The 23,398-nt window shown below is 42.2% G+C and overlaps 1 protein-coding gene across 2 annotated transcripts in view; it reads right to left on the bottom strand.

Annotated features, from left to right (window-relative positions):
* pde4ba (phosphodiesterase 4B, cAMP-specific a) overlaps positions 1 to 12,430 on the bottom strand; it is a 223,520-nt gene extending 211,090 nt beyond the window's left edge. The window contains exons 1-2 of one of the 2 annotated variants that reach the window (XM_070554256.1): positions 12,033 to 12,430; positions 11,812 to 11,881 (exon numbers count right to left, since the gene is read on the bottom strand). The gene's annotated coding sequence lies outside the window, so the exon portion shown is untranslated. The remainder of the gene's footprint in view (positions 1 to 11,811; positions 11,882 to 12,032) is intronic. The other variant, XM_070554257.1, reaches the window with a different exon arrangement.
* Between the last annotated feature and the right edge of the window lie 10,968 nt (positions 12,431 to 23,398).

Here is a 23,398-nt window from a genome sequence, read left to right as displayed (position 1 = left end):
CAAAATGGCGGTGGTGGCCACCTCCCATTTATCTTCAAAAATGTGTTCTTGGAGCCTATGGAAACCCATTGACCAATATTTATATGTCGATGGTTGCAAAATAGGCCAGTAAGTAAAGAGCTTTGCGTTTGACTCTGCTCCCTCTTCATCACAGTAGATGTCATTACTGAGGACGAAGCCCTAATCAGTTGACTTAACTCCTACCCAATTTTGCCATCACTGGAGCACAAGACAGCAAGAACGTTTAACTTCTCCACTTTAGGCAAAACCTCCTTGCTAAACAGAATGGAGTACACATCCTTTTCCTGGTCAAGAATCATGGCTTCAGGTTTGGAGGAACTGAAAACCACAGAGACATCTCTTCTGATGCCACACAAAACTACACAGAGCACAGCTTGCATTTCTGTGTGTGTGATAATGTGTTTAAAGGGGTCATTATCACAGTTTAGCATATATTGGTGCCATGTAAGTTTGTCTAATTTATGACATTGTTGGAATGTATCTGTTCTTAATTGGTGTGTAAAAACTAAACAATGGTGAAGGGCTCTCTCTAAGCCGCCAGTCAGCCAGTGATTCATAAAACAGGAGAAGATCGCCTGCCTCCCCAGACTGCTCTTCACAGCAGCTGAGGGAAACAATGTCAGGCATCTTGACAAGGTGTGACAGGATGTTGTGTCACATTTCATCTTACGCCTTTCACACACTGATACAACACCATACCTGAAGGCCTCATCAAAGATTGATGTGCAGGATTGTAACAGCGTGGAGATAACGAGACAAGCTCTCAGCCTGCTTGTCTTGCTGACTGGCAGTCAGTGGGACACCTAATGTTAGAAAACAGATCATCTGACAGTCTGCACATAATTTCTGTTGTCGACTTAAAAAAAACTATAGTTGTACTCCAAGTTACTGCAACAAGATCGTCCCTGCTGAAAGACGTTTGACCCCATTTGGTAATAACCTTCAGCTTTGGCAGCTGTTGAAACCATCTTGTAGCACAAGAATCTCCAACCTTTTGTTCTTTAGTCCCTCCAACTTGCATCTGCTAAAAGCACATCCTCAGACTGGCTGCCAAGATTATGGAGGCGTAAGTACTCAGAATAATTGCAATTTTTTTTTTATTTACACACCTTTCCAGAACATTCAGTCTATCTTTGAGCAAAATGCAGATTAAGCTGGAGGATTGTGATAACTCAGGTGAGGCATTTCTTCCTTAAGACCAGAAATTTTTACTTGTTTCCAAATTAAACTACCATGCAGAGTAAAGAAATGCCTGCATTGCCAAAAAATGCAAATAAGTGCCCTGGATATGATGGATGAAGTTTTGTAGTGTCTGTATTGCCTTCTAGAATAACAAAGAATGTCAATAATTGTGTAGTGCTTAAAAAACTGCAATAGAGAGATAATCCTTCCAGTCTGAAATCCTTATCAGCTTTAGTGTTTCAGGCTTTCACTATCTGGAGCAATTTCCCAGAATATGGATTAGCAGCATGCTACATTAAGTGAATAATAATTGGCTGCCTTGTCAATAACATCCTCCCTTTCTACTGTAAACGCTATGAGAGGCTTCTTGGAACAAACACAATAGACTTTCTTTTTAAATAATATTGATGGGTTTGCTTCAGTTCCCTAAAGGAACCTGTCCATCAGGAAGAAAAGCTAAAGACATATTCAAGTTAGTCTTAAAGCTGCTTTAGCAAATTTACAGAACAAGCTAGGTTTTGAACGCAAACGTTGCCAGTAGATCTGCTGCTCCATATCGAGAGGAGCCGGTTGAGGAGGCTCGGGCACCTAGTTAGGATGTGTCACGGGTGCTGCCGAGTTGAGTTGAAGGCTGAGGTAGGGATCCACTCGCAGGTGAGTCAAAAACAGGCAGGTGAGGACGTTTTAAGGATTTTAATGAAAAGCACGCTGACACAGAAACAATGAACCGACAAGACCCACACAACTGAGAGGGTTTAAATACACGAGGAGCAGCGTTGGGAATGCTAGTTTTAAAAAGCAATTATAGTTACTGATTACTTTGTCAAAAACGTTGCTCAGTTATTTACTGAGTTACAAGATTATAAAAGTAACTAATTGTCATGGTCTGGGGTGAGTCCTCTCTCTGCTAAACCTTCTCTGAGCTTCTCCTGCAGGTGGGCGTGTCAAGGAGTGGGCCAGCTGCAGTCCATCTGCTCATCAGTTGGCCAGGGACAATTAAGCTGCTGGGAGACGTCTTTATTCGCTGGATGATTAGCTCAACTTGGGTATCTATGACTCCGAGCCTGTTTCTGATGAATCCAAATAGATATCTTCCGAGTCGTACTTCCAGCCAGTTTGCTAGTTTCTGTGTTTTTCCGAGCCTGCCTGATTTTTGTGACCTGCCTCTTCTCCAGATTTCCACCACCACCTTTCACCCCGTCCCGCAGCCTACCGGACCAGTCCCACAGTCTGCCAGCCGGTCCCTGGCGGTCCACTCCTTACCGAACACCCACCTTACCGGATCCTGTTCCCTATTCCGTGCTCAGCTCCTCCAGTCCTCCACTAACCTGGAAACCCAGTCTCATGTGAACCAGCAAGTGTGTGTCTGTCTCCCACTCCTCATAGACTCCCCCCAGACAAGCCTCCCTCCCTTCTCTGGTTTTCCCTGGATCACAAACTGTAAGTCCCGACCTGTACCTCATTTGCCCTGGTCGTCAACATCCACTAGCTCTCCCTCGCCTCTAGATACTCCCCCCGGAGCCCCAGCTGGATTTTCCCTGCTGAGCTTTTGGTTCACATTCTATAAATAAACCTTTTTTTTTTTTTTGCCATATCCTGACTGTATGATTCTGCATGTCGTGGGTCAGCTACCTCCCCCCTACATGACACTAATTACCAGGAAAAATAACGACTTGGTTAAATTTTTCCATTAAAGAATTTGAAGAAAAATGGGTTCCCCTCCTAATTAAACTTGCTTAACTTACTATAAATTACTACAGTACTGAAGTATAAATGACTAATGACTGGAACATAAAATGTATATACAATTTTTTTTTTATAAAACTGAATAACTGAAATAAATGGGCACTAAACAGGAGGAACTACTAACAGGAACATTACACTATTCTAGACTATTAAAATATCACTGTGTGATATTTAACAAGACCCCAATCAACTAAAATTTATAATTGCAAATAGAAACACCTGTATATATATATATATATATATATATATATACTTATACACATATACATACACACACACACACACACACACACACACACACACACATTACCTATATATATATACATATATATTTTAATCACTAATATATTATATTTATTACAAGTATATTATATTATACTAACTACAGTGGTACTACTTAAGACCAAAATAGACCACATATACAACACTCTGTCATTAAGAATTAAATTAGGTAAACAAGCTCATGTGATCCCTGTGATTCAAGAGTCACATTTATATATAATCCATTATTGCTATAAAGATGGCTGTACGGTGAGACGTGATGGAATAAAAGCACAGATCAAGGGTTTGATGCTGTGCAGAAAGAAAAAAATGTGTCATTATACATACATACATATATATATATATATATATATATATATATATATATATATATATAGACAGATGGATATATACGTGTGTGTGTGTGTGTGTGTGTGTGTGTGTGTGTGTGTGTGTGTGTGTGTGTGTGTGTGTGTGTGTGTGTGTGTGTGTGTGTGTGTGTGTTACTGAAGCAGTAGGGGGTTGAGTAGATAATGAATGAAGGGAACAGGATGTTCAAAATCTGAATAGTTTGTGTCTGGCATGGTGAAAAATACATGCTGCTTCAGCAACACCTCATAGATGCAGTGAATTGCTGCCATGATTGGAGCATCTATATGCATAAACAAATGTCTACAGTGTACAAATTTGCACATGTGAAGCAGGTTGTTGAAAATACCAAATGCATAAAAGATGCATACATTTTTTTTGTTACACAAAAGGTGAAGTTTTCTACGGTGACAGGATCGTAATGGTGGAATTGAGTATTCCTCATACATGTTTCAGATCAAACATAAACACAATACTTTTAGAAAAATGAAAAGGCTGCTCTTTCGGAGGAGAACAAGTGTCTCTTTGATATTTTTATTTGAACTTTTCAGGTTTAACATGTGTGTATCCAACAAACTTGTGTGTGTGTGTGTGTGTGTGTGTGTGTGTGTGTGTGTGTGTGTGTGTGTGTGTGTGTGTGTGTGTGTGTGTGTGTGTGTGTGTGTGTGTGTGTGTGTGTGTGTGTGTGTGTGTGTGTGTGTGTGTGTGTGTGTGTGTGCGTGCGTGCGTGCGTGCATAATCAAACTGGAAAATGGATACTGGACAGTGAATACGCAAAATTCAAAATGGTATACTGGACTTTGCTACAACTTAAAGTTTTTTTAACCATCAACTTCCAAAATGATCAACTAAAGCCCTAAAGTTCATCACATCCCCAGATTCACACCCTCTCTGCATTAGGCTTGGGCAGTATTACTGTAAAGACCAAGCCCCCAAATTTCTGCAGCAAATTTGAAGCCAACAAGGAAGTGGCAATCATTGCAGCTCCACCTTCATCCGCTAGGGTCTGGCAGCAGAAGTAAGCAAATCCTCATTGACTCCCATGTTAAAACCAAGCCCCCAAAATGCAGGACAGAAATTAAGGCCAATGCTGAAGTGAAAAAATTGCAGTTCCACCCTCATCCACTGGGGGCTGGTGTCAGAAGCGAGCAAATCCTCATTGACTCCCATGTTAAAAATACCAATTTCACAGCAGAAATAAACATGTTTACAGCCTGGTATCAAAACATTTTTTTGGTTTAAATGATCTAGTTTACACTCATGACAACTCTAAGGGGGGTGAATTTTTTTCTCACTCTTCTGTATTAAAAGCCAAACATTCTGTATAATTAATGAGCATCAGACCCACGTGACCGCAGAGCTAGCTCTGGGGAAAGGCCTCAGTCTGAGCCTCGGTCTCGCCTGAAAAATGTTCCGCCATTTTCAGTCTCTCAACTTAGACCATTAGTTGTGCTGTTTGTGCGTTCTTGTTTGGATATTATCTGTGCAATTGTTGGACAAAATGACTTGCTGTGGTATTAATTGCACTAATAGAGCGTCCAAGGCATCTCCACTTCATTTTTTTCGGTAAGTAAAATTATATTTATGTATTTTAGGTCACTGCCGTGCTGAGCTTACATTTTAACATGTATGGTTTAACCATGAAATTTAAATGTAATAGGGTAAAACCCAGTGCATTTAACATATTGCTGCACTTTAGAAAATGGGTTGAAATATAACATGTTGGTGGAGCTGGGTTCCGACTATCGGCTTGTGGAGCTCTCTGATGGAAACCGATGTTTTCCACCCGGTTCTCCCCTCCCCACAGCCTGGCGCATCTCTGTCTGATCACGGCACCTGTCTGCTCCGCGAGCAGCCGGCTTGTGGAGCTCTGGGATGGAAACAGATGTTTTCCACCCGGTTCTCACCAGCGACAGCTCTGCGCATCTCAGATCGCAGCGGCGCTTCTCTGCTGCGCGGCTGCCGGCTTGTGAAGCTCTCGGGAGACCTCTGTGTTCCACCCGGTTTTACCCAGCGGTCAGCCCGTCGTATCTATGACTCAGAAGCTCTGGTGCTGTGCACAGTTAACTCTGGTTGTAGCTAGGTTGCTACCTCCGTTAGCTTAGCTCTCGCCTCTGCGTTAGCTTTGGGTTAGCTTCAGGTTAGCTTGTAGCTAGTTCAACCGGGTGTCGTCAGTTGATCCCAGCCTTACAGCCCCACCCTCAGCTCCACCTCTCTTCCCTTTTGTGGAATTGTCTGGGCTTGACGGAACCTGTGACACGGTCAAAATGGCGGTGGTGGCCACCTCCCATTTCTCCTCAAAAACGTGTTATTGGAGTCTATGGAAATGAATTGTCCAGTATATATGTCGATGGTTAAAATGGCCACAGCAGAAACACAAATGTTTACAGCCTGGTTAAAAAAAACATTTTAGGTTTAATAGATGTAGTTAATCATGACAACTCTGAGGGGGTGATTTTTTAGTAACTCTTCTGTTGTGGAAATTAATGCTTAAAAATCTGAATAATTAATGAGCATCAGAGCCACGTGACATCAGAGCTAACTCTAAAGAAAGGTCTCAGCCTGAGCCTCTGCCTCACGTTAATAGATGTTCGGCCATTTTGACTCTCTGAAATTTAGGTTTTTTTTGTGTGTTTTTGTTTTTGGGTGTTACTCAAGTGAATCTTTCAATGCTGTGGCTCAACCAAGCCCGATATCCTCGGTCAGCATACCTAGTTATGATTTCGCTACTAAGCAGGCCCTTGGTGCCTTTACTTTGGAGTCGCTCTACCGTGTTCTTCTTGATGAAAACGGCCAGAAAATTTCCATTACCTTTGGGTTAGCATGTAGCTAGTGTGCCGCTGATCTCTGGCTCCCAGAGAAAAAACCATCAACAACAGCGGACATGCGGATTTTTCACCATGGTGCACCAGCATATCCTCGATCAGCTTACCTAGTTATCATTTCATTACTGAACACGGCCGGAAAAACTTTTTTAGCTTTGGGATAGCATGTAGCTAATGTCCCACTTGTCTTCGACTGTCGAGCAAGAGCTGATGTAAAAGGCCACGACGCTTGGCTACAATCGCAGTGGTCTGAGGCTCTGCTTGTAATTTAACACTCCCAGTCCATATTAGATCTCCACAGGCAACCAGCATGACTACAACCTCGCACAGGAACCAGTCTACCGTGCAGGTGGGATACCCCGGTTGAAGGAGCCATTCTTAGTGTAAGCGGGTGATGTGTTGTGCACATGTGCTGTTAACTTTGAGCTGCTGGACTGGGGGTGGAGTTACTAGTCTCTCTGTTGAGACATTCATTCGTTCGCAGGCTGTTGTAGCGATGGCTGGTGAAGTTTCCAAATAAACAGACACATGTTCCAGTTCTCCAAAGGTATTTCACCTACCTCTTCTTTGTCCTGAGACCGACTGGCCGATTTAAACAGAACAGAAAATAACCGACATTTTTTCATGCATGCAACTGCCTTTCTTCTTGTTTAGTATTGTGTGAACATCTGATATCACGTGAAATCTCCCGTGATTACGCGACCGCTTTCACGGCCGGTGGAAAACCGGGGTCAGAAGAGTGACTGCTCCTCCAGCCTGAAAAGGTGAGAGGGGTTCTATGCTAATTTCACAGTTTGTGACATCACAAACTGGGACTTTTTGAAACTGCTTGTTTTAGGCAAACAAATCTTAAAACAAAACACTGAGAAACAGTGTTTATTAAAACAATAGAGATCTACAGGTCCTTCTAAAAAATATTGCATATTGTGATAAAGTTCATTATTGTCTGTAATGAGCTGATAAACATTAGACTTTCATATAGATTCATTACACACAACTGAAGTAGTTCAAGCCTTTTATTGTTTCTAATATTGATGATTTTGGCATTCAGCTCGTGAAAACCCAAAATTCCTATCTCAAAAAATTAGCATATTTCATCCGACCAATAAAAGAAAAGCGTTTGTAATACAAAAAAGGCAACCTTCAAATTATTATGTTCAGTTATGCACTAGGGATGCACCGATGGATCGGCATTTGATCCCAATCGGCCGATAGCGCCCCTATTGGTTTTGATCGGAGTTTTCAAAATAGAGCAAAGCAGACCGATCAGGTAGGGTTGTCACGGTAACCGGTGTAGCGGTAAACCCCGGTTTAAAAAAGTTCACAATAATAATAACCATCTTGTTTAAAAAAAAACTATATTATCTCGGTGGGTTTACCGTGGCTGCGGTGTAGGCGTGGTGACCCTTACCAGCCACCGTATCATCTGCTGAAGTTGCCGGCGGCACATGCACACTTTGTTGTTTACAACCAAAACTTTCTTGAAGCTAAAGCTGAAATAATGGCCAAAGGAGGAGACGGCAGTGCTCAGGAGGACATTTTTTATCCCTCAAAGAAGACAAAGTGGGAAGTACGGGCATCTGTTGGATATTTGAAGAATGCTGAGGGAGTTTATAGAAGACGGCTATCCTGTTTGCAGCACGTGCAGAAAAAGTGTCTATGAAAGGCAGCAACGCTTCAAATCTCATGACACATCACCCACAACGCTGCAGTCAACACAAGGCAAGCTAACGTTAGCGTTTTAGCTACAATGCGTGATCCGAGGATTTGGGTTGAGGGAGAACGCAACGATTCGCTACATAAAGCAGCCGCAGCGCCGCTATCTGCATATAAACCGTGTCGCGGACACCGCCATGTTGAAATGACGCTATGCATTACGGGACTCCCAGGGGCAGATAAGAGTTGGTCTCTCTCCGAGGATAATTATGAATTTAACAATGATTACTGCCTGATGACATTTTCCCACATCTGCAAAGCTCACTGGAAGGACACGAACCGAGGACAATATTTTCCTGATATAGGGTTTATTACTCAAGTAAGGGTAAAAAAGTATCTGATTAGAAGGGTACTTGAGTACTGAGTATCATCTGATCTAATATTTTTAAAATGATGACATCAAATAGACATAAAATAAGAAGTTATGGGCAAATATTGGTATTTTAAAGACAAAAGGGAAAACAATTTAAACAAATAAACAACATAACTACAAAATAACACATTTTAGGCAAAATTTAGACACAAACTGAGGACAATATTTCCTGACATACAGGGTTTATTTAATTGTGTGAAAATGTAGCACGTTTAAAAAAAATACCGCGATAATACCGAAAACCGTGGTAATTTTGGTCACAATAACCGTGAGGTTAAACTTTCACACCATGAAAACCCTAATACAGACCATTTTAGATTAGGTTACATTTCCTTTATTCCCAGATTATGTAGTTTGTAGCACTCATTATAGTGTTGTAGAAAATTTCTGGCCAATCCACGTGATCGGTATCTGTGATCGGTATCGGTGATCAGCATTCTTTGATATCGGTATCGGCAGCAAAAAACCTGATCGGTGCATCCCTATTATGCACTCAATACTTGGTCGGGAATCCTTTTGTGGAAATGACTGCTTCAATGCGGCGTGGCATGGAGGCAATCAGCCTGTGGCACCGTTGAGGTGTTAGGAGAACCAGGATGCTTCGATAGCGGCCTTAAGCTCATCCAGAGTGTTGGGTCTTGCGTCTCTCAACTTTCTCTTCACAATATCCCACAGATACAGCCCCCAGCTATATAGATGTTATTTTAACTGCAGTTGCAGTGTTGCACCACTATAGGGGCGCTGTATCAGCAGCGGTGCACTGCAGAAAAAGATCAAAAATTGCTTTTCTCGCTAGTTGGTACATATCTATGGTTGGTGCTATTGATGTCCCGATTTTCCCCCAGGCTCTTCAATATCAGAGCAGGGCTGTACAGTGCGACGAAAAGAACTGTCTGTGCGTGTCTGTCAATTTTTAAATGTGGCACTGGTGCAACATCTTTGAATTACTATTTTCCCCAGAACTTTATTGGACAAAAGTAAATTGCGTGTAAGAAAAATGCTTTTTACTGGCGCACAGTGTGGTAATCTGGATGCAGTGGAAGAAAATCAAGGAAGCAGCAAAGGCAGATCCGGTCCAAAGTTTGGGATCAAACGTACAGCTTACACGCAGATTGCCTAATGCTAAAGCTAACGGGTAGCAGTCTCACGATCAAGTGGCGTACAGAAAAATATATGATGATCCTAAAACTAAGAAAGACTAATCTCACCAAGTGGATGAAAAGTCCCCACCAACCTGTTTATTCTGCATCCTGCAGAGCTACGGATCAGAACCGCTGCAGATACGAGTTACATTACTGCTACAAGTCTGCTCCACAGACAGGAGCAGGAAGTACGGCAAGCCACAGTAGTATATAATTCACAAACACTTCTATCTTTGAACATAATTTAAACTGGATTATTGCCAACCCGTACATAATAAACATGCCACCGTTACATTGTTAGCAGCAGAAATTAAATGTTATTACCATTTCCAATACAAATGCATGTTAATGAAATGCATTATATTTTACTGGATATATTTATCTTATTTTGACTAAGATGAGTGTTATTAATACAAACCTAAAATGTTACTGAAATGTAGGTCACATTTTTAAAATCGTTTATAACATTTAGCCTTTAAAAAAGTGAGGCAGTTGAATGCACAGAGTATGCATGTGCTGGCACATGGTCAGGATGGTACAACCTCTGCCTCAATTTGAGCCAGGAAAAACCTCGGATACATTGGTTTTAGTGGTTTTGAATAGATTTTTACACCTGAATCATACAAAAAGGGGAAACATGAAGTGTTTAACTTTGCAAGGCTGCTGCTCTTCATGATGATGAACTCTGTGATTATTCACAATGTTGGGAAAAGAGTTGGACATTGATTAAATTGTCTAGAATTAACCAAGCAGCACATTTGGAGTTACAGAACGCCCATGTTAAAGTCTGCTAACGCATTTCCTCTTGTGTTCCGCCTTTTCACTGATTTGCTTTACTTGAAAAGATGGGGGGAAAAAAATCACAGAATGTACAATGTCTCCTGTTCATTTTATGAATATGCACCATGGGAAGGCAGCTGTGCAGGTATCACCAACACTTTAAATGCACTCCGAACAGGGACATTGGAATGCTCTTAATTACAGTCTCAGAGTGGATCAGTACAAAGGATTTCAGCAGTAAAACACCTTCAGTTAAACATCTGTAAGTGGTGCATGTTGGCCTGCACATCATTAGAAGTATCTGCTTTATCGCTCAGGGTCTGAGTGTACTAGTACTCATAGCTACTGTCTGCACAGATCAATGAAGTTCCACCATTAAAACACAGAGTGTGAGCCAACAAATCAATAAGGTCTGAAATTTGGATGTAGCAAGATGTGGTGCTACATGGTCCATGTATTCAGAGAGGGATTGAAAGTGGGTCAAAAAATAAGGGAAGTGTGTTAGAAGAGCTAGGCGTCTCAGAGGTAAAATGATGGATGAGGTGAACATACAGGAACATACAAGAACGGGAGTTAAACAAGGACAAGTAAGAAGGAAAAACATCTGCCATAAAACCCATCAGCACATTGAATTTTCAGTTTCACAGTTTTATTCACAAAGCAGCAGGCCATGTTGGGCTGGATCTTTCCCTCCTGGGAGCCCACAAGCTAACTCTGACCAAAGGAGGAGTTCCTATCGCAGAACATTTTCATCTCACTTCATCATCTGCATGCAAACATGATCCCAGCAGCATGTGTCAAGAAGACTTGCCAAAATGTCTATTTCATTCTGCAAATAGACCAGGGATAACCAATCCTGGTCCTGGAGGTCCTGCATGTTTTAGTTGTTTCACTGCTCTAACTCAATATTTCATATCAGTGGTTATTGACAGGCTTCTGTAGCCATGGCTAGATGAGCTGCTGAACAGTCAAATCAGCCATTGAATCAGGTGTGTTAGAGCAGGGAAACAACTAAAACATACTGGATAGCTAATCTCCATTATTATCCCTGAATTAGACTATACACCTGTTAATCCAATTCTGCCCAACGACTGAAACAAGGTTCAAGAGTTAGAGCAGGACTCTGGTCTACCTCAGGCAGGTAAATAATGTCAGCCAGCTGACGCCCTTCTCCCACATGGCATGTGTGTGTACCTTTAGGGCTAAGGAGCAATTTTCTGAACCGAGATAGCTCTGGATGGCATTTGTAATAATGCTGCTGTCAAAAATATGACTCTAACTTGTCCAATTTACCTCTAGAAGACCAGGCTGAGCCAGTATCAAAACCCCAAATTGAGGGGGAATGTGTGAGATAGAACCAGTAAACATTTAAATTACAATAAATGATCAGACTTACCCACTGCACAAGAGTTTTAGCCCAACAGAACAGCAGATGCCTGCATGACCTGACTGGACGGCGCGCGCGGCTGTTAATCAAAGATAGTGGAAACAGCTGGGATTATTCGCCGAACTTATCAGCGTATTAAAACGCTGAAATTAACTAAGAGTGGTAAATAACGTTTTAAAGGCGGTTTAACCCAGTTTCTCCAACAGTCTGCCCGTTTGTTAAATGGGTACCTCGTGAGTTTTGCGCAGCTCATCCACACATGGGGACAAAGGGAATCCCGACGCCTCTCCCGCTTTGGTTCCGGATGAGAGAGCAGCTCTACCCGCATCCAAGCACGGATTCTGTCCCCTCTCAGCAGGGGGTTGTCTCCGTCCTCGGCTGGGATGTTTTCGGGGGTTTTCTCCACAGCAGTCTCCTCCTCCTCTGACCAGGACACAGCCCACTCTCCGCGCACTGTTTCTTGACGTGTCCTTGTAATATTTTTACATATTTTAATATTTTTGCTTGAATACTTTTATTCGAGCCTGAAAGAAAACTGAAACAAAAGTAGTTCGCAGAAGCATCGATTTTTCTGTGGTCACGGCTTCATTTTTAATTACCACCCATCCCAGAACGGAGCGCGTTAAGATCTGAGGCGGGAGCAGGCTGCTCTCGCGTTTAAAATCCATCTGAAGCTGGGAGCTCCCCTCTCCCACCCCCTCCTCCCTCCCCCAGTCTCAGCAGATGAGGAGTGTGGACCAATCGAGAGGCTGGAAAGCAGAGAGGGAGAAGCCTGGGACCACAGAGCCGTCAATTATCTACCAGCAGACTTAAAACCCAATGAAGTTAGAATATGAACCATTTGTGACTGGTATACGTAGATATAAAATAGACTCAGAGGGTCTCATTTCTGTTTTTTTGCAGTGGTTCTGTTTGTGTTTTCAAGCACTGGTGCCACTCATGGATGAGTGTGCAGCAGCTCCTCCACAGCTAAGGCCATGCTCCAAGGTAATGATGCAGGCTGAGAGTGAGTCTCTGCCTCAAACTGATGAGCAAGTGATGGTGGTATCAGGAGAGATCTGTTGGAGCTGCATGAGGAGCAAGCAAAGCTCTCAGTGTTGTAAAGTCAAAATCCCATAGTCACATCATCACACACAGGTGAAATTCATCTCTGCATTTGACCCATCGAGCGGTGAGTTGCAGCTGCTGCTCTGGAACTATTTGGTGGTTTGACCCCCCAATCCAACCCCTTAAAGCTGCGTGTCAAACAGAGAAGCGTTGGGTCCCATTTTCCAAGTCTTTGGTATGACCCAACTGGGAATCGAACCTCGATCTCCCAGTCCCAGGGAGGACACTCTTCTAGTAGGCCACTGAGCTGGTATATCCAAACAGCTGGAATGAGCTTCAAAGATAAGAGGACACTTCATTAATGACCTGTACTTGTAGAGTGCTTTTCTGAGTCAGAGAACTCCAAAGCACTTTACACTACAATGAATCTTTCATCCACTTACACACACACGCACACACACACACACACACACACACACACACACACACACACACACACACACACACACACACACATAGAGTGGTGGTGATGCGCTACATATTAGCCACAACTGTCCTGGGACAGCTGTGACAGAGGGGAGACTGCCACTGGTCCTTTCGACCACCACCAGCAGGCAAGAAGGGTGAAGTGTCTTGCCCAAGGATGCAATGACTGCGACAGCCTGATCGGGGCTCAAACCTTCAACCCTTAGGTTACACAGCTTCATCATCCATGGGGAGCTCAGAGTAGAGCCGCTGCTCCTCTACATCTGGATAAGCCAGCTGAGGTGGGTTGGGCATTTGATTAGGATATGCTTCCTGGATGCTTCCCAGGAAGAAGAGCTGTTTTAGGTATTTCCTGTAGCCAGAATGAAGGTGCCTGGGTCAACTGAGGACACGTTAAAGGAATCATATCTCCAGGCTGGCCAGGGAACACCTGGGTATCCCACCAATGGAGATGGTGGAGGCTCTGCCGGAGCTGCTACCCCTGCAAACCAGACACAAACAAGTGGCAGAATAACAAAGAATGAACAAATATTAGATGGATGCAATCTAATGAAACTAATGAATGTCAAAAATATTCACTTTAGCACACCTCTGTTGTTGCTTGGCTTCCTGGGGCTGGATGCTAGGAGGGAGATCTGGCCATCCGGTTGGGGTCTGGGGTGGTGGGTTGCTGTGCTCAGCGTTGGGCGGGGGAGCCTGCTCATCAGCATCCCAGCAGAAAGGGTTGAACTCTGGGAACCGTAATGGTTGTACCCCACGTGCAGCAGTACCGGGACCAGAGTTAATAGGGTGTGTATGGGGAGCATGAGTGGGTGTCCGGCATGCATTTTTGTAAGTCTTTGGTTGTATGTGCATGTGTGAGCATGAGGGAGGGAGTGTGTGACTGTGTTTGTGTATGATTGTATATGTCAGGTGGGGCCTTTGACTCCTCTCTTCTCCTGGGACTTCTTTTGATGATTTAGATCGTCGTCTCCCCTCCCCCTGCCACACCTGGTGTGGGGTGTGGTGCCTTGGTCTGCCTGAGTGTTCGTGGCTCCCGGGTCTGGGGGTTTAAGATTTTTGGCGTCTACCTGATCAATCCCGGTGGCTGTCTGGTGGGGTCTGGGTCCCTGGACTCTGCTTGGTCCCCGGCAGGGGAGGTCGCCCCTGGGTCCCGGGTCGCTGGGTCCCGGGCTCGGCCAGCTAGGGGGTGGGAGGCTGCGGGCAGACCTGTGGGCTTGCCGCTGATATCTCCCGGGGCTCTGCCGGCTGCTGGTTGTGGCGCCCCGGGACGATCCTCTGTGCCTCTTGAGGGGGGCGGGGGCCTTTCTGGTTGCAGTCTCCTTGGGGTTCCTGTGCTCTGGGGCAGCGCCTGGATCTCTGGGACTTGGAGCTCCCCCCGTCTCCTACACATCTTTGGGGGGCAGATCTGTGGCCCCTCACACTCTCTATTGGACGCTCCTATAGAGAAACCTTACATAAACAAGTGCATGTACACACACAGGTGCTCACATGGTGCTCTCATAAGTATGGACTTGGGCACGTTCAACACATGTCTCAAGGCTGTCGTTGCCACTAAATGCACTGTGATTTATTATCGTGTGATTGTTCAGTTAAACAATGTTGATTTTATATTTCCTCATCAGGCTGACACAGTGATAGCTTGCTCCTGATGTATTGTTGTGTGTCCCATTTTTTTCTATTCTTTCTCTTTCTGCAGGTCTAGAAGCAGACTCTTGTTCATTATTGTTTATTTTTGTGGAAACCCCCACCTTTTGTCTTTTCCTTTCTCTTTCACCTCTGACTCCGTGTCTGGTCGGAATTACAAAGCATTCAAAAACAATAACAATAAAGTTTTAAGTATCAGGCTTGACTTTGAAAGCAGAAGCTTTGATGCTCCACCTGAGAGTAAATCTGTAAGGCTTGTCACCAGCATTCAGACATCAATTCTGTTTGCTTCACAGCCAGACAGTACACGGGGAATAAATAAATAAATAAATAATTCACTGTAAACCGTTGTTCAGTTTTACGGATTGCAGTTTGATTTAGATCAAAGTAAAAAATAAAACAGTGCATTAAAAATGTTATAAGTTTTGATTTACAAGTCCTGTGGGATATGTCAAAGTGGGTATGTCTGCTCTAACAGTCGACCTTTGACCTGTGTTTGACCAAACAGCAGAATATTAATTAAGGTAAGGAGCTGAAACAATTTCATGTAACTCCTTTTACAGTCAGATGCCTAATAAAACGAACTTAAATAGCTTCAAAAAGATTCTTCTTATAGTCAGGTAATGGTTTGTGGCTGAAGCTTTATTTTCTGACCTACATTAACTAAAGAATCTGCAAAGAAGCTTTTTTCCTGCGGCTTTGTTTGAGCAAGCAGCTAAATCTTTAGTTCTGGGTAAAGCTGCAAAAACCAAAATGAGATTAGAGCATGCAAATAAATGTGCATGAATGGCAAATGAATCAAAATAAATGAGCCTTAAAATTCAACCCCTTAAGTATGTTCTTTTAAATGCTCATGTGACAAACGTTCTGCATTTATGCACATAAAATCTTTTTGTCCAACAAGTAAGACTGATTTGGCAAACATAAGATGCCCTAAAACTGAAACAGAAATATGCTAATTTTTGGTTCTTTTTTTTCTTCTATTTTTTTTTTTTACTTTTTTCCTCCTTTAGTAGAAAACGTTGAAGGGTAACTTTAGAGACGACTATGAAATTGCTTTCAAATACAAGTGCTCATCACAGCACTTTGTTTCTCCCCCACAGATACTTTCTCCTCAACCACCTCCTTTAGTTCCAACACAAAGTAGAACATATTTTTGCTACAGCTACTCTGAAGCTATGATTAAGTACTATCACTCTGTTTGTTCTTCAGCGGGTTTTAATAACCGCTCAACTCATCGTTGACCTTTGTAATCTTCTCTGCAAGCATGGAGCATCTTTCACGTAGGACATTAGATAAGACACAAGTGGGAGTGTTTAGCTTTGGGCCAGAGTTAAGCAAATAAGTATTTAAGGTCTAATGTAGAGAAAATGATGCAATGAGGCGTTACAAGTAAAGATCTGTTTGTATAATTCCTCTGTTTTGTTGCCAGTTATGAGATCATTTTGTGTATTTCTGTAACGATGCATCTGGTGCTCTGTTGCATGTCATTATTGCTCTCTTCATCTCTCCTGCCATCATAAACAGACTTGATATGAAGTTTAGGGGAATAAAATCACATCTTTGATGTGATGTTCGGTAATTTCAGCTCATTTTATTCCCTGACTGACTTCCATTAAAAAAAAATATGTCACCTTCTCCAGTCGCTGTCCCACAGTTATTAGTCTGTATGATCTATAAAGGGCGTCAGTTCATGAAGTTTAAGCTGAACAATTATAAGAAACTTGATTCAGTGTGAATCAGAGGAGATCCATATATTATTAAATCCCAATTGAATAATATTTCTAGAGTTTTTAAAAACAAATCTGCCTCAATTTGAATGAAATTTGACCCCATTAATTTTTTTCTTTAATTTAAAATATGTCAAACGTTTTATGAACTGCAAGCAGAGACATTAACAGGAATAAAAGCTTTAGAAAATACACACAAATAATAAAAATGAAACATTAAAGAAATTCTGATAAACTGGGCTGATTTAAAAGCGGTTAGCTTTGGAGTGGAATACAATAGCTGGCTCCCAATAGCTACCATTTTCCCACTAATTAGAATGTTGATGACTACACAAATAAATAATAATATCACATTTTTGTAAAAACTGTGTGAGCTTGCAAATTGCTTTTAAGAAATGATTGAATCCATTGGTTGTTGGTATTGTTGTGCAGAAGACATTTCACACTTTTTATTGTAAATGACACACAGATGACCAATAGGGCTCCCGTGGGTGAAATGAGTCACACACTTGTTTCAATAAACTTACTGTGGTTTCTAATATGAATGAATGCCTTGTGAGTCAGATTTTGTGGAAAAAGGCACTGGTGCTCCTACTTCAGGGGGTAGAATTTAGTCAAAGAAGTGGATCAATGCAAAACGACAGGATTTCTAATTTTACTCATTAATATTTATAACATGCAAACATCTTGCCTCTGATTGGCTAACAGCAGCACAGCTCTTCTGCTGCCTTTGTTCACTTTTCCTTCTTTGGTTAAAAAAATGCAACGCTGACATTTTATCTCCATAATATAGTCCAAAGGTGCTCCATCATGTTGTGGAGTTGCTAATGCTAATTACTAACATCTATTTGCCAAGACACACTCTGCTCTCTACTTGCTGCAAAGTCAATGCAGCCTTCCGCGATGAATGAATAGGCCATGAACGCTAATTTACAGAGGTGTGTAATCGAGTCACATGACTTGGACTTGAGTCATTATTTTAATGACTTCTGACTTGACTTGATAAAATTTATAAAGACTTACGACTTGACTCTAACTTGAATGCCAATGACTTGCGACTTGAATCGACTTGCATCTGTTGATTTGATGATGACTTGATCATATTTGATATTTTAGCACAAAGTGGCACGACATGGACAAAAATCATGAATCATTCTTAGTTCTGGGTTTGATCTTGTTCTGCTAAATGCAACAGCACTTTGTTTATAATCAGTTTCAGTTGCACTTTCTGCTGTTTGAGCAAATAAATGAAGCTTTAAGAAACTTTATTTCTGGAATTTATTTATTATCATTGTCATTAAATTGAAGTTTGACAGATGACTTGAAAATTCAAAGTTAAGGACTTGGACTTGACTTGGACTTCCACATCATTGACTTTGGACTTGACTGGGACTTGACTCGAGACTTGACTGGAAAGACTTGTGACTTACTTGTGAATTGCAAAGCAGTGACTTGGTCACACCTCTTCTAATTTCACAGTGTGACGTAAGTCTGTGTGACTTTTTCTGAACCGAGCTTTTCCTTGTCTTATTTTGTTTCTGCAGCTAATACAAGTAATAAGGGTAGAGAAACATTTTCACATCATACATGTGCAACTCAAAGTGACCCATTTTATTTAACCCTGCCACTGTCTTTATGGGTGACCCCGTGAGGAAAGTTGACCAATGAGCTGGTTTGGTGGTTTATCCCTTGAGGTCCACGTAACAGGGGTGAGGTGGTGCTCACTCCTCACCCCTGCCACATGGAACCAAGGGATAAACCATCAACCCTGCTCAATGGTCAACTTTCCTTGCGGGTCACATCCATTAGGATAGTGGGAGGGTAAAAAAATAACAAGTATTAACCCTCTGGAGGCAGGCGTTGAAGATTTGCAGTGTTAAAACCTACCTACCTGGTTACTCCACATATGTATTTCATGAGCGTTTTTTAAATCAGAAGTACCCCTGAAGGACTTAGTTGTTCGTCCTTTTATCAAAACTTATTTTGAGTCTGAGAGGGTTAAAGGGTCTCTCTCTCAGTGAACCTCACCTTCAAAGAAATGTATGCAGGACAACAGTGAGTATGATGTGGGACCAGATGGAGACTCTATACTTGCAACTCGGAGAAAGTGGGTGTTAGCGACCTTATTCTAAGGCAGGCGGGTTTCAGACCCGATGCGTTCCTACCCTCAACTATGGTCACAGGTTTTGGGTAATGACCATAACAATAAGATGCGATTGGCCAAATGAGTTTTCTCCGCAGGGTGTCTGGGCTTTCCCTTAGAGATAGAGTAAGAAGCTCAGTTATTTGGGAGGGGCTCGGCTCGGAGTAGACCAGCTGCTCCTCCACATCAAGAGGAGCCTGTTGAGGTGGCTCGGGCATCTAGTTAGGATGCCTCCTGGATGCCTTGGTGAGCTTTTCCGTGCATGTCCAACTGGGAGGACCTAAAGGAAGACCCAGGACACGTTGGGGAGACTTTCTCCGCTGGCCTGGGAACGCTTCCCTTGGAGGAACTGGCCCAAGTGGCTCGGGAGAAGGAAGTCTTGGCCTCTTTTTTATTTTTATTTATTTTTGACAGATTAGCCACTTTAGTTTTAATAATAGGGTGATAGCATAGCAAGGACCAAGTAGGGCCAGAGTGAGTAAGGCCGAGCAAAACCAAGACAAGTTGGATGTTGAGCCAAGGAAAGGACAAAGCAGAGCTAAGGCAAGAAATGATGTAAGACCAAAGCAATTACAAAAGAGGACCTAGACAAGGATGAAGCCGACCCATGATGAGTAAAGAGAGAGCCAAGGCCTGACTGAGGACAAAGTGTGGCCATGGCAGATATGAAGAAGGGACCAAAGCCAAAATGATGCAAGGACAAATACAAAGACATGTGGCAGATGGCTATTTCTTTTTTTTTGTACCCTCAAAAGTAAGCTAGCAAAAGATGCCAAAGCCAAAACAAACCAAGCAACACAACAAATAAATCAAATGTCCTCCCTATGAAAGAAGGCATCCTTGAAAGTTGCTCAAAATATGAGGGAAATGTCAGAAAAGTGTTGATTGAATCCATTTTCTTATTAGTGTGAACCAGTCTGACCAGAAAACAAAAAGACAAAGTGGCAAAGAAGAGAGAAATGTGAAAACAAATCAGTCAGGCAACCTTTTTTTAAACATTTGAAATTAGCTGCACATAAACACCTCACATCACATTTCTAAACCTATCGGAGTTGTTCCATCCCTCATCTGCATGCACCACATATTCAGAGCTAATGTGGAAAAGAAGTGAGCAAAAGTGAAATTAGCTTGAAGTCAAATGGCCTGAGATGTGTTTGCTGTGCATGCAAATACTTTGAGACTGTAATTTTTTTCTGCTTTTCCATCTGAGCCTCTGGTCACTCTTGTCAGAAAGTACAACATTCCTTTCCTTGCATCTCTCCGCAGAACCGCACAACACAAAAACATTTAAACCACTTGCTTCCTGCTGGCTCAGGCTTTAGGTGTACTCTGTACAGGTGGTGTGAGTGCATACCATTCACTTTACGGTGTTAAAGGAGAGGCGCAGAGAGAGTGTGTGAGCGTGTGATTATGCTTTCCTTTGTGAAGCTGGCAATTGTAAACACACACACACACACACACACACACACACACACACACACACACACACGGATGAGTCATTCAGCACCAGCTGAACAAGCTAAGATCCTCATCTATCAAGCTGCAAAGAATAAAGTCAGACTCCGATCAGACGTGTTTACAGGAGATAAGCATTTATATGCCGGGTCGTGAGCATCACCTTTTATGTGACAGCAGATTGAGATGAAATGGCTCTATTTTTATTCTGAGGCTCAGCAGCATTTTATTTCCAAGTAAGGAGGAAAGAAAATGGATTATGCTGAACTGAAAATCTGCTAATCTGTTCTAGTTGCCACCAATCTACGTTAGACTGAGCGAATGTCATATTTAGATGATCTTGAGTCGAGTTAAGCTGCAAATTCATATCAGAAAATCATAAAGTGCCTCAAGGCTGCGCAGGAAGACTGCCACAGAGATCAAAGAAGCACCACAGCTGAAATACAAGTAATCTTTTTCTTGATGCCTCCAAGAATATCTCATTTTACTGCCTTAACACGTCTCCCCACTGTGCGAGACATTGTTAGGGGGGCAGTGAGACTGATGACAGTTTGACTTGTGCATTCTGGTGAAAAATATGTAAAACCATTTATAGTTATTGAAGCAGTGACTCCTAGCTGGACTGTGATTCTAATTGGAACCTAATGGGATTTAGACTTATTTTAAAATAAATATTTCTGCTTGGTGTCTTTATTTTCCACACACGAGTCCCAAAATGTTTGTTTGACCAATAAAAAACAGTAGCTGGCATTTTAGTTTGTGTGTGTGGGTTGATGCATCCGAGTCCAAAAGGTGAACGGATGGGAAAACTGCCATGCTGTTTTCTTTTATCTTCCCTGCTGGTGAACATAGTTAAAAAAAACTTTTAGGGAGCTAAACAAATGTTTAAGTTTGACTCTCGATATCTTGATATAAAGAAGGTAATATTTCATATGGTCCCCCTAAGTCCTTGCTCTGACTTCTACAGCAAAATGAATCCATCATGCGAGACCAGAGCGTTGACCGATAGATTTGCATATCCACAAGAGGGAGCTGTCAGTCAACGAGAATGCACCCAAGTTCCCAGCATGCATTGCAGGATTACGCCACAAGATGGTGGAGGTTTATACTGGAGCTATCAACAGAAATATGGAACGTAACTGATTACTCAACTGCCTTCTGCGTCTCAAAGACAATTTAAATAATTGAAAAATCTTTCTGCAAAACTGTTCGCAAGACGTCTACGACTGTCGAGTCAAATTTACATTGAAGACCCTTTCAAAAGATAAAGGGAGCTTTGTGATCCACAAGGGCTCAAAACTGACTGAGGGCCAGTAGTAGCTCAGGAGGTAGAGCAGGTTGTCCAGTAATCAAAAGGTTGTAGGTCCAATCCCAGCAACCACCAGAGAATGCTGCTTTTGTGTCCTTGGGCAAGACACTCAACCCGCTTGCCTGCTGGTGGTGATCGGAGGGACCGGTGGCACCTGTGTTTGGAGGTCTTGCTTCCATCAGTGCGCGCTCCAGGGCAGCTGTGGCTACATTATAGCTCATCGCCAGTGTGTGAATGTGTGTGAATTAGTAGAGGACTGATTGTGTTGTAAAGTGCCTTGAGGGGGTTGCAGAGTCCTAAGAAGGCATATACAAATACAGTAATGAGTTGGCAAAGTTTCTTTTGGACATGCAAGTAAATACTAACACATTTATTGTGTTTTAATAAATTGTGACCAAATTTTTATCTAAATAAAATAATTAATAGTGCAGATAATTGTTGTGCGCTGCAGTTACCATAGTCTAATACGCCGCTAGCTTGAATGCTAACTCGACCTGCAATGAATTAATGTTCACTTCAATTTAACTGAAGAAGGGAGGAGGGAGGGGAGCAAAATGGGGTTTATCTTTTGAGCTACATAAGAAGCACTCTAAAACTAGTCTACAGTCATAAAATATTTATTTAAAAAAAGGAAATCCTAGCCGGAGCTTCCTTTGTAGTGTGGGCGTGCTCAGCCGAGTCAGGGTGAGGAGCTTCCATAAAACCGCTGCTCTTCTGCATCAGAGGGAGTCAGCTAAGCTGGTTCAAGCATCGACAGGATGCCTCCTTTGGAGGATTTCTGGAAACATTCCACTGGAAAGAGATCTGAGGCTAACCTAGAATTTACTGGAGGGATTATACCGAGTTTGTGACTTTTTTTTTGACCAGGCAGTGTGGATCTCCTTTCTAGTCTGGGAATTGCTTTGGTAGCTGGACAGCCACCATGGAAACAGAAGTCTGGGTTTCCCACCCTATAGTCCCGTGACGAAACCTCAGAAAAGGGTGAAAAATGTTCTTCTCAGTTATGTTCTCAACTGTGTTGTGTGTGCATATGTGTGTGTGCGTGCGTGCGTATGTGCGTGGGTGCTTGTGTGTCAGTGTGTTGGGGGGAGGGGATTTAATTGTCAATGACATTTGTGGGATATGTGAGGTCTTTTTAATCTGTAAATCACTTTGAGTTACATTTTTGGTATGAAAAGTGCTTATAAATAAAGTTTGATTTGATTTGATTCAAAGATCCTATCATTAATAGTCTCATTTCTTCTTCAATGGGAGAAAAACATCTCTTTTTTTCCTGCTGGTGTTTCATTTAAAAACATTTTCCACTTTCTTGTTTATTTGTAGATTATTTAGACAAAAACTGACCATCTTTGATGTAAATCCATCTGCCACAGATTCAAGCTGCTGTTGGAGAAAAGTGCTGCACGTCTTCCAGGTTATATTTAAACCCTGTTTGTGTTGTTTCTGAATGGGCCACCATACTCTTCATTCGATGAAGGTCACAAACTTCACAAAGTGCTGGTATGCAGTATTCAGAGGCAGCAGTCGTGACCTTATCCGGTAAATGTCCTGCTTTTATCTTGTCTTTCTTCACTCAGATGAATAGCAAACCCATTTATTGTAACACTGGAGTCACAGTGGTGAGATGACCTTAGACATATATATATATATTTCTAACACATCTTGACCTGTACAAACTCTGTAAAACAAGGGTTAAAATGTTGCTTGTTGTCGTGTTCGGCAATAATGAAGAATGAAACACCTCAGAAGTTAACCGTGTTTAATGTGTAATAATCCTCC

The sequence above is a fragment of the Nothobranchius furzeri genome, chromosome 8, assembly GCF_043380555.1.
Source record: "Nothobranchius furzeri strain GRZ-AD chromosome 8, NfurGRZ-RIMD1, whole genome shotgun sequence".
NCBI lineage: Eukaryota > Metazoa > Chordata > Actinopteri > Cyprinodontiformes > Nothobranchiidae > Nothobranchius > Nothobranchius furzeri.
This window is presented reverse-complemented; position numbering and strand designations above follow the sequence as displayed.